Source organism: Mytilus californianus, unplaced genomic scaffold, assembly GCF_021869535.1.
Source record: "Mytilus californianus isolate M0D057914Y unplaced genomic scaffold, xbMytCali1.0.p SCAF_24, whole genome shotgun sequence".
Taxonomy (NCBI): domain Eukaryota; kingdom Metazoa; phylum Mollusca; class Bivalvia; order Mytilida; family Mytilidae; genus Mytilus; species Mytilus californianus.
Window position 1 is genome coordinate 595,474 of NW_026262673.1, and position 14,532 is coordinate 610,005.

General features: G+C 37.4%; 1 long non-coding RNA gene across 12 annotated transcripts; it reads right to left on the reverse strand.

Moving 5' to 3' along the window:
- Nucleotides 1-952: 952 nt before the first annotated feature.
- LOC127732391 (uncharacterized) lies at nt 953-3,138 on the reverse strand. Of its 12 annotated transcripts, XR_007996226.1 has the most exons (7): nt 2,953-3,138; nt 2,706-2,760; nt 2,257-2,321; nt 1,679-1,934; nt 1,550-1,614; nt 1,292-1,355; nt 1,045-1,163 (listed from the first exon to the last, which is right to left on the reverse strand). It is a non-coding gene; the product is annotated as an uncharacterized LOC127732391 (long non-coding RNA). The 12 variants fall into 12 exon arrangements; XR_007996218.1 differs by lacking the exon at nt 2,257-2,321 and having other exon boundaries at nt 1,679-1,998; nt 2,706-2,833; nt 2,962-3,138; XR_007996224.1 differs by lacking the exon at nt 2,257-2,321.
- Nucleotides 3,139-14,532: the final 11,394 nt, after the last annotated feature.

Sequence of the window (14,532 nt, forward strand, 5' to 3'; positions counted from 1 at the left end):
GGTTCCGTCTGATGGCACAGTTCCACTTGGTAGATATTGTTTAACTGCTTTATTCTTTTCCTCCAAAACAAAATCAAGGTCCTGCCCTTTTGATGGATCTCCACTAACTGTGAAAGAAATGGTATCATCCCAAACTTTCTTTACTTCATCAGGCATGAATTTATACTGAATACAGTCAAAAAGTTCAATGTTTTGATAGTGTGGATGAAAGCGTCCATAGAATAATTCTTTGAGACGATATTTTGCGCGTTTTACAAGTTCAGCATTGTTACGTCTCATACCCATTCCGAAGTTAATAATAGCTTGGGAAAATCTGCATATTTGCAAATGGAGGAATGCATGGTTAGAGTTGTGTGCCAAAAATTCTTTATAAAAGTGGAAGTAATTTTCTACAGTGGCTTTTGGTTCGTTTCTTTCAAGCTTCTGATAAATGGTATCACCATCTCCTTCAGAGAGGAAGAGTGGAAAGTAAGAAGAAGTTGCCAAGCTACATGATGGTCTTTGCAAATTTTTGCAAAATGTTTTGCATTTTCTGTTTTAAACCCCATGAGCTCACATAATTATTCTAAAAAGGGTGTCCAGTTTAGTTCAAAGAATGCTTTCATAGCATTCATTTCAAAGTGACCACCTCCAATACGCATGTATAGCCAGTCAAATTCCCTGGAACAAAAAGGACGTAAAGGTTGATGGTTTAATCTGTGGTGCTCTTTATAGGTGCTCGTTGTTGAAAAAGTCTGGTTATAATGGTTACGGGAAAGACGGTATTGCACCCTAAGTACCTATAATTGTGAATGCTAGTCATTCTGTGTTGTTTGGGGAAAGACGGTATTGCACCCTAAGTACATATAATTGTGAATGCTAGTCATTATGTGTTGTTTGGGGAAAGACGGTATTGCACCCTAAGTACATATAATTGTGAATGCTAGTCATTATGTGTTGTTTGGGGAAAGACGGTATTGCACCCTAAGTACATATAATTGTGAATGCTAGTCATTCTGTGTTGTTTGGGGAAAGACGGTATTGCACCCTAAGTACCTAGAATTGTGAATGCTAGTCATTCTGTGTTGTTTGGGGAAAGACGGTATTGCACCCTAAGTACCTATAATTGTGAATGCTAGTCATTCTGTGTTGTTTGGGGAAAGACGGTATTGCACCCTAAGTACCTAGAATTGTGAATGCTAGTCATTCTGTGTTGTTTGGGGAAAGACGGTATTGCACCCTAAGTACCTAGAATTGTGAATGCTAGTCATTCTGTGTTGTTTGGGGAAAGACGGTATTGCACCCTAAGTACCTATAATTGTGAATGCTGGTCATTCTGTGTTGTTTGGGGAAAGACGGTATTGCACCCTAAGTACCTGTAATTGTGAATGCTAGTCATTATGTGTTGTTTGGGGAAAGACGGTATTGCACCCTAAGTACCAGTAATTGTGAATGCTAGTCATTTTGTTGTTGTTTGGGGGAAAGACGGTATTGCACCCTAAGTACCTATAATTGTGAATGCTAGTCATTCTGTGTTGTTTGGGGAAAGACGGTATTGCACTCTAAGTACCTATAATTGTGAATGCTAGTCATTATGTGTTGTTTGGGGGAAAGACGGTATTGCACCCTAAGTACCTATAATTGTGAATGCTAGTCATTCTGTGTTGTTTGGGGAAAGACGGTATTGCACTTTAAGTACCTATAATTGTGAATGCTAGTCATTCTGTGTTGTTTGGGGAAAGACGGTATTGCACCCTAAGTACATATAATTGTGAATGCTAGTCATTCTGTGTTGTTTGGGGAAAGACGGTATTGCACCCTAAGTACTTATAATTGTGAATGCTAGTCATTCTGTGTTGTTTGGGGAAAGACGGTATTGCACCCCAAGTATCTATAATTGTGAATGCTAGTCATTCTGTGTTGTTTGGGGAAAGACGGTATTGCACCCTAAGTACCTAGAATTGTGAATGCTAGTCATTCTGTGTTGTTTGGGGAAAGACGGTATTGCACCCTAAGTACCTATAATTGTGAATGCTGGTCATTCTGTGTTGTTTGGGGAAAGACGGTATTGCACCCTAAGTACCTGTAATTGTGAATGCTAGTCATTATGTGTTGTTTGGGGAAAGACGGTATTGCACCCTAAGTACCAGTAATTGTGAATGCTAGTCATTTTGTTGTTGTTTGGGGGAAAGACGGTATTGCACCCTAAGTACCTATAATTGTGAATGCTAGTCATTCTGTGTTGTTTGGGGAAAGACGGTATTGCACTCTAAGTACCTATAATTGTGAATGCTAGTCATTATGTGTTGTTTGGGGGAAAGACGGTATTGCACCCTAAGTACCTATAATTGTTAATGCTAGTCATTCTGTGTTGTTTGGGGAAAGACGGTATTGCACTCTAAGTACCTATAATTGTGAATGCTAGTCATTATGTGTTGTTTGGGGAAAGACGGTATTGCACCCTAAGTACCTGTAATTGTGAATGCTAGTCATTCTGTGTTGTTTGGGGAAAGACGGTATTGCACCCTAAGTACTTATAATTGTGAATGCTAGTCATTCTGTTTTGTTTGGGGAAAGACGGTATTGCACCCTAAGTATCTATAATTGTGAATGCTAGTCATTCTGTATTGTTTGGGGAAAGACGGTATTGCACCCTAAGTACATATAATTGTGAATGCTAGTCATTATGTGTTGTTTGGGGAAAGACGGTATTGCACTCTAAGTACCTATAATTGTGAATGCTAGTCATTCTGTTTTGTTTGGGGAAAGACGGTATTGCACCTTAAGTACCTATAATTGTGAATGCTAGTCATTCTGTGTTGTTTGGGGAAAGACGGTATTGCACCCTAAGTACCTATAATTGTGAATGGTAGTCATTCTGTGTTGTTTGGGGAAAGACGGTATTGCACCCTAAGTATCTATAATTGTGAATGCTAGTCATTATGTGTTGTTTGGGGAAAGACGGTATTGCACCCTAAGTACCTATAATTGTGAATGCTAGTCATTATGTGTTGTTTGGGGAAAGACGGTATTGCACCCTAAGTACCTATAATTGTGAATGCTAGTCATTCTGTGTTGTTTGGGGAAAGACGGTATTGCACCCTAAGTACATATAATTGTGAATGCTAGTCATTCTGTGTTGTTTGGGGAAAGACGGTATTGCACCCTAAGTACCTAGAATTGTGAATGCTAGTCATTCTGTGTTGTTTGGGGAAAGACGGTATTGCACCCCAAGTATCTATAATTGTGAATGCTAGTCATTCTGTGTTGTTTGGGGAAAGACGGTATTGCACCCTAAGTACCTAGAATTGTGAATGCTAGTCATTCTGTGTTGTTTGGGGAAAGACGGTATTGCACCCTAAGTACCTATAATTGTGAATGCTGGTCATTCTGTGTTGTTTGGGGAAAGACGGTATTGCACCCTAAGTACCTAGAATTGTGAATGCTAGTCATTGTGTGTTGTTTGGGGAAAGACGGTATTGCACCCTAAGTACCTATAATTGTGAATGCTAGTCATTCTGTGTTGTTTGGGGAAAGACGGTATTGCACTCTAAGTACCTATAATTGTGAATGCTAGTCATTATGTGTTGTTTGGGGAAAGACGGTATTGCACCCTAAGTACCTGTAATTGTGAATGCTAGTCATTTTGTTTTGTTTGGGGGAAAGACGGTATTGCACCATAAGTACCTATAATTGTGAATGCTAGTCATTCTGTGTTGTTTGGGGAAAGACGGTATTGCACCCTAAGTACTTATAATTGTGAATGCTAGTCATTCTGTGTTGTTTGGGGAAAGACGGTATTGCACTCTAAGTACCTATAATTGTGAATGCTAGTCATTCTGTGTTGTTTGGGGAAAGACGGTATTGCACCCTAAGTACTTATAATTGTGAATGCTAGTCATTCTGTTTTGTTTGGGGAAAGACGGTATTGCACCCTAAGTATCTATAATTGTGAATGCTAGTCATTCTGTGTTGTTTGGGGAAAGACGGTATTGCACCATAAATACCTATAATTGTGAATGCTAGTCATTCTGTTTTGTTTGGGGAAAGACGGTATTGCACCCTAAGTACTTATAATTGTGAATGCTAGTCATTCTGTTTTGTTTGGGGAAAGACGGTATTGCACCCTAAGTACTTATAATTGTGAATGCTAGTCATTATGTGTTGTTTGGGGAAAGACGGTATTGCACTCTAAGTACCTATAATTGTGAATGCTAGTCATTCTGTTTTGTTTGGGGAAAGACGGTATTGCACCCTAAGTACTTATAATTGTGAATGCTAGTCATTATGTGTTGTTTGGGGAAAGACGGTATTGCACCCTAAGTACCTATAATTGTGAATGCTAGTCATTCTGTGTTGTTTGGGGAAAGACGGTATTGCACTCTAAGTACCTATAATTGTGAATGCTAGTCATTATGTGTTGTTTGGGGAAAGACGGTATTGCACTCTAAGTACCTATAATTGTGAATGCTAGTCATTATGTGTTGTTTGGGGAAAGACGGTATTGCACTCTAAGTACCTATAATTGTGAATGCTAGTCATTATGTGTTGTTTGGGGAAAGACGGTATCGCACCCTAAGTACCTATAATTGTGAATGCTGGTCATTCCATATCTGTATGTTTCGTGTATGAATGCTAGTCACTCAGTTTGTAGTTTTTATGTTGACATTCATTTGTTAAGTACAGTGACTAAATTGTCTGCAACTTAGATAAAGAGAGAAATTGTTGTATTTGCCAATTGCAACCCGCTATATGTCGACTGGTTTTCTGGCTTTTTCACGCCAATATGACCAGAAATTACTTAGTATATTAGAACAAGTATGTTTCAAGTTTGAATAGGAAATTAATTCATGTTTTGAAACTAACAAAAAAAAAAGCCTTCAACAGCAACAATCTCTCCACCTGAGACGTTCTCCATCTTCACCGCAGTCATCTTCAGTACCTTCATCAACCTTCAACATTACAAACGTATTGGTGCAAAATTCGTCACCACAAGCCAATCCTACGTGTCAGAACTCATCATCGTCTAATGGTAGTGTGACATTCACACTTCCACCGTCGCCGATATACGTGCCTCCAGTCCAATCCTCGGAAAGGTGTAATACCACCAAATCATATTACGTCACATCCGGTTGCATACGAACAAGGGTCGAAAAAAAATATTCCCTTCAATTTGATAGTTGTAGGAAATTAAAAGTGTAAAAACATTCTGATTCATAAACATATATCTTGGGTGTTTCAAAGCACCATTCTTTTTTAATTAGGTGTTAATATAGAATATTTCGGAAACTTGAGGTTACATGGTTACTAAAGCTTTTACATAGAAAAAAAAAGAGGTGACAATTTGATTGGTTAACTTCAAGTGATGGTTAATATCTTAAATGCAATGAAATTTTATGTGAATATTTTTATGTAGTACTGGACAGGATAAAACTTTACTCATGCAAAGTATTTCTTTATTTTAAACAAAGATAAATTCTGCACAATTTTTTGAAAAGAGCAAATTTAACAAAGACTAATAGGGGTAAACAATGGTGGTACCGTATAGCGGGTTATTTTCGCGGGGTGTTTATTTTCGCTTATTTTGGCGGATAAACGAAAATCGCGAAAATAAATTTATGCATACGTTGGGTACTTTCTAATAGCTAAAGCGTTTTGTGAACGATCTGTTTTTCCCGGTCGGCAAGTCAATAGCGGTATATGTTAGTTTTAACAACATAAACGCCAAAAGGGCATTGTACATACATGTATTTTATAAAATGACTGTCAGGTGTGTATACCCTTATTAATAAGTGTCAATTAGAATAAAAGTGTAAGGTACTCTGATCAGATAATTACTCTTATTAATTAGTGTCAAACTATACAAGAGTTGTAAACACTTATGATAATTTGTAACCTAATTAGTAAGTACATCAAAGGTCCGGTCACCCCCAAGGGTGACTGGGGAATAGAAGTATGGTCACCATTGGTCTTCCTCCGACCGGCAGTAAAACCCGTGCTAAAGTGGGGCGTCCGTTTGGCTGTGCGGGATGTACAAATTTGCAGCCACGTCCGGTCAGAATGGGGACGTTAAATCCGATGCCTCGTGTAAAGAGAGTGCCACGCTCTTTGCACGTTAAGAACCCTTGCAACAACTCTTTGAGGGGTCCGTAGGTGACCTGTTGCAAGGCTAAATTTCTGTCCCTATCCAATATACCCTCATTTCCCGTGGCAGTCTAAATTTCTCCGACCATAATCCCTCAATCTATTACAGAACCTACATATTGTATTTATTGTGAACTTGTTCTCGTCCTGAATATGCATGAAATATTTGCCACTGGACGTTAAGCAACCAACAATCAATCAATCAAAGGTCCGGTCCATTTCGTAACTAATCAACCGTAAAATTTACAAGACGTTTGAATACCTGTAACAAATATCTAAGTCATCGGTATTCTATTTATTAACTGTATCAGAATATATAATCAATAAATAAGACGTCATTTAGGTAAAAACAAATCATTTTACCATAACAATAGACACTTGTTTGTCAAGTATTACAACTTTTTAATTGCAACAATTTCAGTATCCGTCAAAATATTTAATTGGGATTTGAGAATCCACCAAAATAAAAACCGCCAAAATTGTTCGTATACTTTGTTGCCCCTAAATCGCGAAATTAACCCGCTATACGGTATTACACCTCCGACTATTTCATCATCAGCGTCATCACAAGTATTAATGCAATCGGCACCTTCATCTCCATTATAAATACTATCAGCACTACCATCACCGGTATCTCCAAATGAAGCTAACATGAGTTCAATACTAGTTCAGGTATCAAATCCTACAAAAACGTCACCAGCGACGTCCCCGATGCAGTCTTCCCAAGCCTCATCGTATAACTCATCTACCTACTCTTCCGATCATCAATCATCTAACCAGTATTCAAATATCGAACAACCAAATGATTGTTCAGAGGAAATCGACAGCGATCAACTTTATACGATGACAGTTGTGTTTTGGGTAATACTGGTAAGACGCGCCATATAGTGAGCGATAATAATGAGGCAGGTTACCAAGAGAGAAGGACAATATTGCATTGGACAAAAGAGCACTCTTTCGTTTATTCCATTGAACCCACAGCCTACTGAAACTGACGTCGTTACCTTCCATTAGTTCTACACTGCACTGAAAATAGTGACTTGGTTTAGCGCAACTATTGACCACAACCTGCAGAAAACAGCCGTACATGGGTACCATGGGCAGTATCCACCATTGAGTCACGACCAATTCATCAGAACATACCCTAAAACGATGCAGTAAATCCGTGCATATGTAAAAGTTTTATAGACCTCAAAAGATTTAATCAGACTATCTACAAAATTCTAATATTAATTTGGCTCTCCGAGACACAAAACAGATCCGAAATATACAGTATAGGGACGAAAGAGAAACGTGTAAAATTTTGAATTATAACATTGCCGACGAAATAATCGAAGTTATCGCCATGAAATACACTAACTCATTTATACAAGATGTCGCTCACCCTAAACATCAAGTTAAATCCATCGTTTGTTACACCAGCGAACATCTGCTGGACCTCAAGCATTTCATAACATCAAAAAATGGGAAGACTAGGACTTGACTGCATCTTTAATTTAGAACGTTTCTTCGTTACAACGTTAGTTTATAAGAACCACCGACTTATAAAGAAGGAAAAAAAAAAAACATCCATTATTTTAAGGCCAAATATTTTTACATCAAGGTCATACCAACGATTTTTCGACTATATTTCGGCAGCGTTAGATACGGCAGTCGGTGTAGATGTAGATCTTCGAATATCTCCTTTGATGGAATTTGGCAGTGACGACGGGAAAGCCTTCATTAAAGCAATTGATTGATTGATTGATTGTTGGTTGCTTAACGTTTAGTGGCAAATATTTCATGCATATTCAGGACGAGAACAAGTTCACAATAAATACAATAGGTAGGTTCTGTAATAGATTAAGGGATTAAGGTCGGAGGAATTTAGACTGCCACGGGAAATGAGGGTATATTGGATAGGGACAGAAATTTAGCCTTGCAACAGGTCACCTACGGACCCCTCAAAGAGTTGTTGCAAGGGTTCTTAACGTTCAAAGAGCGTGGCACTCTCTTTACACGAGGCATCGGATTTAACGTCCCCATTCTGACCGGACGTGGCTGCAAATTTGTACATCCCGCACAGCCAAACGGACGCCCCACTTTAGCACGGGTTTTACTGGCGGTCGGAGGAAGACCAATGGTGACCATACTTCTATTCCCCAGTCACCCTTGGGGGGTTAAAGCAATTGAAGAATCATTCCCATTTCAGAAAGAGTTCTATGTACGAAACATTTAAAAGACAACCTAACAACCTAAAGCATTACATGACCGACGTAGCTGCCGTAAAACCAGACGACCGACTTGGTATTTTCCGAAATGATTTTGTTGTGAAAAAAGATTTGTCAATGCCGACAGTTTTACAGGGCGGGAAATTTAAACTGCCATTGGTAAAAGAGAATTGGTTTGATAGGAGTAGAATAAATCTGTCTTGCATTACATCTCCAGCGTACCATTCAGATAGTTTAGTAGTTTTTTTTTAAATAAATAAATCAAATGAGTCCAGAATGGAATAAGTTTACGGGTTTTACCCCCTAACTGTCTTCTGGTTGTATATACAATCGAACCTCGTTATGTCGAAGTCGAAGGGCGTGGACGAAAGAATGACGAAGGCGTTTCTTGAGATCTCTTCAATAATTGTCTAGTATATTTTTACAGAAAAATTTTGTTGTTACTTGTACCTATAAGTATTTTGATGTGAAAAAAAACACATATCACAACCAAAGATTCCGATTTTGGGGCAGGGACATACTCAAAGTTGTTTCTATTCATGGGACTATATACCCGAATCATGGCTTGCTTGGTTATTAATTGTGCATTTTCGCAGGTTGGCATATATTTAAGAAATAAAGCTGACATGTAACCAACCCCTTTTTCTTAGAAAGTTTAGATCTACCTCAAATTATAGACATATTTACACTTGTATGCAAATTTGTCAACCATTTACTGAAAAACGCACACACTCTGTAATAGGTTGCATCACAATTCAAAACACCCCCTTTTTACAGATTCGAAAATTAAAGCTGACCTGTAACCCATCCCCTTTTTTCCTAAAAAAAATTGATCCGCCTTTAATCATTGATTGATTGATTGTTGGTTGCTTTACGCCGCATTAGCACAACAAGGCTATATCGCGGCGAGAGCTAATTCGAATATTTTTTACAATTTAAAGCATATTCTTAAAATCAGACAAAAGGTCCTTCAATAAACTAAAATTCTAGATTAAAGCAAATTGATTATTTACAAATAAAAATGAACAGTAAGATAACGTGATAAAAATTTTAAATCGTTTTAAATATAATAACATTTTTATATTTTAGAATATATTCCAACTTCTTTTAAAAATGAAACAATATTTGTAAATGAAACATTATTAAATAAATCATACATATTATTGACATTGAAATGCTTCTTACGAATATCAGCAAAGTCAATACAATTGATTAAAACATGTTTAATAGTATACTTGCAGTTGCAAGGTATACATTGTGGTTCTACTTCATTTTTTAAAAGATATTCGTGTGTTATTCTAGTATGACCAATACGACATCTAGAAATAACACACTGATCTTTTCTGCACATAAAAGTATTGAAAGGTTTACATAAATTAGGTTTAATTTCATGTAATTTATTACCATCTATTTTACTCCATTCATTTTTCAATATATTAAAAACATATTCTCTAATATTAGATTTAAAATCGGTATATGGTATATCACAGTTAGATAAAGGGTCACCCAGGGCATTCTTTGCCTCAAGGTCTACAGCTGTGTTTCCAAGGATTCCAACATGACTCGGCACCCATAGAAATAATATTTCTTTAAGGAGAATTTTTAAATTCCTCATTACATATAAAATTTTGAGAATTGTTGGGTTTTTAATTTTAGTATTTTGTATAGCTTGTAAGCATGAAAGTGAATCAGAACATATAATAAATTTGGATTTATCTGAAGAAGCAATAAATTTCAAAGCCAAAATTATTGCTTCTGCTTCAGCAGTAAAGATCGATGCAACAGATGGCAAACGGAGAGTTGCAGCTCTGTCCCTGAAGACAGCAGCAGATGCAACTCTGTCACCATCTTTTGATCCATCAGTATAGACAGTTGAAAAATCTGAATAATTGGCTTTGATTTCAGCATAGTGTTGCTGAATTAAAAGAGGATTTGTTTTATTTTTATTGTGTTCACGGAGATCAAATATCATTTTTGGTTTGGGAAGTTCCCATGGAGGACATTTGCAAGTTTCAACTTGAGCAACAGATTTTAAATCAAAAGAAGCTAAATGTGGTTTTAAACGTATACCTAACGGAGGAATTTTATTTTCATGTTTTGCAAAAATATCTTCATAAATTGGATTAAAAACACAGCTGTAGGCAGGATTATCTGAGTAGGCTTTTAGTTTGACAGCATATTGAAGTCCAAGCTTCAAACGTCTGTTAGAGAGTGAGTGCTCATCAGCCTCTACATACAGACTCTCAACTGGTGAGGTTTTAAATGCGCCAAGACAGAGACGCAAACCCTGATGATGCACAGCATCGAGAATCTGTATGTAGGACTTCCTTGCAGAGCCATACACTATAGAGCCATAATCTAGTTTAGATCTAACTAGAGATCTATATAAATTAAGTAAAATGTTGCGATCAGCACCCCAGTCGGTGCTGCCGACAACTTTTAAAATATCTAATGCTTTTAAACATTTCGATTTTAACATTTTGATATGGGGTAGAAAGGTTAACTTTTTATCGAAAATTAACCCAAGAAATTTGGTTTCATCAACCATTTTAATTGGGTTGCCGTACAAAGTGAGTTCTGGATCAAGATGCAATTTCCTTTTGTTACAAAAATGCATCCCGACCGTTTTTGAAATGGAAAATTTAAACCCATTTTCCGAGGCCCATTTTTCAATTCTTCCAAGACATAACTGTAATTGTCTTTCTATGTTATTCATATTTTTGCCTCTATAACATATTAAAAAGTCATCAACATACAATGAACCTTCAATATTACTTTTTAAAACTTCAACAAGGCTGTTGATTTTAAGACTAAATAATGTAACAGATAAAATACTGCCCTGAGGGACACCCATCTCTTGATCATACAGATCAGACATGGTTGAATTTACTCTAACATTAAATTGTCTGTTATATAAAAAATTCGAAATAAAATTTGGCATATTGCCTTTCAACCCCATATCAAACAGATCTTTTAAAATACCATACTTCCATGTAGTATCATAGGCTTTTTCTAGATCGAAAAAGACCGACACTACATGTTCATTTTTCGCAAAACCATTACGGACAAATGATTCGAATCGAACAAGATGGTCAAGAGTACTGCGACCTTGGCGGAATCCACACTGGATATTGGCTAAAAGCCCATTGGATTCCAGGAACCAAACAAGGCGATCATTAACCATCCGTTCTAGTGTTTTACAGACACAACTGGTAAGAGCAATTGGCCGATAATTAATAGGATCCGTGTGATCTTTACTTGGTTTTGGAATAGGCACGACGGTTGCAAGCTTCCAGATTGATGGTAAATCACCAGATTCCCAGATGTTATTCATAAGCTGCAAAAGAGCTTCCAGCGAGGAATCTGGCAAGTGTTTTAACAGTTGGTAGTGAATATTATCAGGCCCACAAGCTGTATCATGGGCTTTTGATAGAGATGTTTTAAGTTCTTCAAGAGAAAAGAGTTTATTATAATTTTCACCATTTTTTGATTTAAAGTTTAATTTAATTTTTTCTTTTTGTTTTTTAACTTTTTTAAAATCTTCCCTGTAGTTATTAGAAGAAGAAGATTTCGCAAAAGTTTCACCAAGCTTATTGGCAATATCCTTTTCAGATGTTAATAAATCATTGCCATTTTTTAAATGTTTAACTGTGGCTTTAGAATTTTTACCTTTTATCTTTTGTATCATGTTCCATACTTTTGTCATCGGAGTGCGAGATGTTATCTCCGAGACAAATTTCTTCCAAGACGTTCGTCGTGCTTGCCTGCAAGTCCGCCGTGCCTTAGCGCGAAAAACACGGAAATTACTCAAGTTTTCTGTCGTTGGTTGTTTGTTGAACCGTTTTTCAGATTTTTTACGGTCACCTATTGCTTGATCACAAGCATCATCAAACCATGGTTTGCTGGGATGTTTCGGATTTGCCGAGGTCTTAGGAATAGTTCTGTCAGCAATTGACGTTAAAATTGAATTAAAAGTTAAAATTGGATCTTGTACAGTCTCAAACATCTTTGAGTGAAGTTCCGCTTGACAGAGATTCTCAAACAAGGACCAATCCGCCTTGTCAAGTTTCAAACGTGGTACTCTCTGTTGGGCAGAAGTAAAAAGATGTTCAAGTACTATTGGAAAGTGATCACTTCCACATAGATCATCATGAACACGCCATGAATAATCCAGAAGAAGAGAGGGATCGCAAATAGTAATATCAATAGCAGAATAAGACCCGTTTCCAGGATGAAGATAAGTATTAGATCCATCATTAAAAATGCATAATCCTTCTTGAGAGACAAAGTCCTCAATGATCTTACCTTTGATATTATGAGACTTGCTTCCCCACAAGGGGTTGTGTGCATTGAAGTCGCCCATAAGTATAAATGGTGAGGGTAATTGATCAGTGAGGTTTTTGAGTTTAGCTTTATCTATAATTGAATTGGGTGGAATATATATAGAACATAATGTAATTGTTTTATCTAATGATAAACGAATTGCAACTGCCTGCAGATCCGTGGTGAGTTGGACTGTGCTATGAATGACGTTGTCCTTCACAAAAATGGATGATCCGCCTGCAGCACGTTCATCTACCTTAGAAAATGTGCTATACATGTTGTATCCTTTTAAAGATACATTGTCACTTTCTTTTAAATGAGTTTCTTGAAGACAAAATGCGGTAGGTAAAAATGACTGAACTAGAAGCGTTAACTCGAGAAGATTTATTTTAAGACCTCGGCAATTCCATTGGATGATATTAGTCATGATTTGTTAATAGACGGGCGAATGCTATCGAGTTTGCCAGCATTCTTATTTCGCTCACCCTGAGATTGTAATCTTTCGGGTGGCGGAACACTTTCGATTTCCATTTCTGATTCGTCGTTAAGTGTTGAAAATCTGTTGTGTGAGGAGAGTCGTCGATCTCCAGGACCATGCGCAGCTGGTTTTACTCCGCCTCGACCCCTACCCCGCGACCTCGAATCAGAAGACTTCTGAGAGGATGTATTTGCTGGCTTCTTTGGGACATCCTTCTGTTCTGGAGAACGAAGGGGAGACGGGGCTTTAGAAGACTTTGTACTAGATGCAGAAGATAAACTAGTTTTATTAGATGCAGATGAAGGAGGACTATTGGAGATGGAAGAATCATCTATGTCACTGGGAAGATCCCAGACAGATTCACCGCCCCAACTGTCTGATTTAACTGTATCTTTTTTATTTGATTTCTTTTTTTCATTATTTTTAGATGATGACATTGAGCTCTGTAAGGAAGATTGAGTTGACTGAGTACTGGTTTTAGAAGGTGTTGGTTTTCTTGGAACTAATATTTTATCGTTAGGTTCTGTTTCAACAGGCAGCATTGTAAATGTCTCAGCATCAATTGGCCAGGTCATGCGAGTTTGTGTATGCTCGTGACTGAATGAGCGGACAACTTTGCTGGCGTACGATGGTCTGTTCGAAACAAGGAGATCATTCGAAACAGAAGCTATCTGTTTAGCTTCTGGGTAACTTATGTTTCTTTCTGTTTTAATTTTGATAATATTTTTTTCTTTAAGGTAAACAGGGCAGTCCCTAGATGATGAAAAATGGGATTCACCACAGTTTACGCATTTAGAAGATTCAGAGCTACAGGTTGTTCCCTCGTGTCCTTCGTCAGAACACTTGAAGCATCTCTGCGTACCACGACATTGTTTGCTTCCATGACCAAACTTTTGACAAGTGAAGCATCGAATTGGGTTAGGGATAAACCTGTCAACTCTGATTCCGAAGCAACCTAAAGTAATAGATGGAGGAGGAGTTGGAGTTCTAAATGTCAAAAGATATGTATTTAATTTGATTATATTTCCATTCTTTTTTATTTGAAATCTAACAACATCAGTTACACCTTGGCTTGAAAGTTCCTCACAGATTTCTTCCACGGTAAGGTCACCAAGGTATTGACTTCTGTCTCGAATGATCCCCTTACAGCTGTTCAAACTGTTGTGAGGAGAGGCAGAAACAGGAAAGTTTGTAATTGTTGTCAGTGTAAGCAAATTTGTTGACTGACTTTTGTTGGAACATTCAACCAACAAATTGCCTGATCTCATTTTTGAAACTTTTTTTACAGTACCAGCAACGCTTTGAATTTGTTTGTGAATCACAAAGGGAGATATTTTGGAAATTGGTTTTTCATCTGTTCCTTTTATTACAATAAATCTGGGCCAACTGTCATCTTCC